Raw genomic sequence first — 3268 nt, forward strand, 5'->3', positions numbered from 1 at the left:
GAGACTACCTTCACATAGTAATAATAGAATAGAATGGAATTTTCTTGTAAATGTCCTATGTTCACAAGTGGAATGAATAAAGGAAAAAACCTTCACATCGTCTATTAAATATCCCAGCATTTTGCCTATGAAGACTCACTCCCCTCTTCAGCTTTTCTATAAATTCATCTTTCTTCAGCTCGTTGATAGAGATTTTCTCCAACTCGTGCAACTGGCCAAACAGAAATATAGTTAGGTGGCAGGCAATCCATGGAGAACAACATGGAACCCATTGACTAAATGTTAATGATTTTTATGTAAAGTCTACAAAGACATCCTCATCTGTAAACACTTCTTCAGCTTGTCTATAAAGACTTCCTTCATCTCTTCTATAAACCATCCCTTCAGCTCGTCTACAAAGATTCTCTCCATCTCTATAAAACTCTACCGACAGTCTCTCAGTTCTTCTATAGATACTCCCTTCAGTACGTCTAGAGAGTTATCCTTCTACTCTTCTTGATACTCACTTCAGCTCTTTATAAGGATTTCATTCAACTAGTCCCTTTAATTCTTCTATAGCGGCTTCATTACCTTCTTTCTTCTATTGAAATCCTTCCTTTTAGTGGTTCTTAGACGTATACATAACGACAACACTAATACGTACCGAAGCACCCGTTCTAATATTCTCACAAATCTTCATTTCAAGTATTCGTCATATCATTAATGATCTTTAAGTATTGTTAGTGTATTCCATATTGTTCGTGTTTTCACAAAGTTGTCAAATCCCCATTGGTAATCCAAATAACTCAGAAGTTAGTACATATGAACGTATGAGTAACGACATCACATATACGCTCTACATTACATTTTAAAGAAATTAACACATTGCGGTGCTGCAATAAGAATTGATCATTCTACGTTACCATATTGGATCGGTAGACACCTGACATGTTTTTCTGACAGCCTCAGACGAACTGTCATATAGGAGGCATTGATCAAACATGGGCAATATTTGCTTCGAAAAGCTGTCCCACGAACCAATTTCGTTAGTGAATGGCATTGACTATAAAATATATAAATTTGAAAAATATCATTATCGTTTTGAAGCACAATCAAAACATTTATAAATGGAGCTCGACATAGATCATAGGGTCACTTGCGACCAATATTTGTTTGTTTTTTTTTTAATTTTCAATTCACGCCGAAACGGACGGATTTCTCATTTAATGATAACTCAGGTCAATTCGAACGTCGTCGCTTCGATGGCATAGATCAATATTTTAGTTTTAATGTAATTTATGCTGCGAGGCTTGAAACCACATGCCGCATAATTGGTCGTGCGGCAATGTTGTCTCTCAATAGAGTTAAATGATTTTTTGAATTTTCAATGGAAATCAACAATATTTTACTTATTGAACCCATTGGTTTAAGAATTCGCTTAAATAAATTCTTAACGACAGTTCGATGATTAGTATTAGGGTGAGTTTAAGTCTCCCCTATATCGACAATTCATCGTCTTCAAGAATGTTTTCGACAGCCTCAGACGAACTGTCATATGGGAGGCATTGATTAAAAAGGGACTATCCCAGAAAATTATTGATATAGCCATGCCCGTCTATATCTCTGTATGTAACTGTATTTTTTTTGTATGGAGGCAAAATGGCTGTAATTCATATTTGGGATTCTCATTGGCTAGCAATAACTATCAATATAGCCCCTCTTCAACTCATCGATAGAGGCTTTCTTCGACTTCCTTGGTCTATAAAAATTCCTGCTTTAAGCGGATCTTAGTCGAATATGTAACGACAACACTAATACGCACCAAAGCATCCACTCATATATCAGGTCATTCTAAAATAGATATGTGGCAGACACTCCATGAAGAACAACAATACGATGATATTAAGAATGTTGAGACCCAGCACAAATTTTTGGATTAGCCGTCATATAACAATACCTTCCAAATCTTCCTACCAATAATTATATATATTGGCCACTTATTGCGCAGTAGCCGCCATATAACAATATCTCCCAAATTTCGATACTTTGATTAGTGTCGAAACGATTTTCATCCAATTGGCTGTAATCTTATATGTTGGATTCTCATTGGATAGAAAATATCCCCACTATCAAAACTATTAATATTGACTTAAGTTTCGAGGTAGGCTCCATGTCACGACACCCTCCCCATTATTCGCTATTTTGTAGAAGCTTAGCTGGCTTGTGACAGAACATTCGTTCCATAAGCCGAGCTTAGAAAAGATTTTCAGGCGCATCGGTCTTTTGCGCAGTTTTTCCAATTTGAAAGACCATTTTCGGCAATGTTGTTTTCGACTTGGCCATCGTATTCATGGCCTTCCCCTTCTGCGTGGACCATCAGCTGGTTCGCTTTTAAATGCCTTCTGGGCTGGGGCATCTTCATCCATTCTCACAACATAACCTAGCCAACGTAGTCGCTGCAGCTCAATACGTCTAACAATGTCGATGTCCGAGAATAGCTGGTACAACTCATGGTTCATTCGACGGCGATATTCACCGTCAACGCAGATCGACCCATAGATCTTTTGGAGAATTTTTCTTTCAAACTCTCCAAGAGCTGCTTCATCTGCTTGCGTAAGTACCCATGCTTCAGATACATATAACAGCACGGGTAGTATCAGCGTCTTGTAGAGTGTGACTTTGGTCTGGCGGGAGGTGGCCTTGCTTTTGAGTTGTTTTCTCAGACCATAGTGGCATCGGTTGTCCATCACTATCCTTCTCCGAATTTCCAAACTGATGTCATTCGTTTTGTATATGGCGGTATCAAGGTATATAAAATTTGGCTATCTCGAAGCTGTAGTTCTCAAATTCCACAGTTGATCCGAGTCTTGGTCTTCTCGCCGTTTACTGCCAGACCCACTTTGGCAGACTCCTTCTCAAGTTCTTCAAAGGTGGCTGTTAACGCTCTCAGTGTTCGACCCATTATGTCGATGTCATCGGCGTATGCGAGTAACATGTGTTGTTTGGTGTACTGAGTGCCATTTCTGTTCACTTTTGCCGCTCGTATGAACTTTTCCAGCAAGATGTTAAAAAGGTCACACGACAAACTGTCACCTTGTCTGAATCCTCATTCGGTATTGAAGGGCTCCGATAGGTCCTTTCCTTTCCTTTATACACCTCTGAACCGATAGGGCTGTCGAATGCGGCTTTATAGTCGACGAATATGTGGTATGTGTTTTTCGTGGGTCTTTTCCAGGATTTGGCGCAGAGTGAAAATCTGGTCAATGGTGGATTTGCCAGGTCTGAAGCC

This window comes from Musca vetustissima, unplaced genomic scaffold (genome assembly GCF_032173495.1).
Source record: "Musca vetustissima isolate MV318-11 ecotype Yass unplaced genomic scaffold, APGP_CSIRO_Mvet_v1 utg4512, whole genome shotgun sequence".
In the NCBI taxonomy this organism is placed as follows: Eukaryota; Metazoa; Arthropoda; class Insecta; order Diptera; family Muscidae; genus Musca; species Musca vetustissima.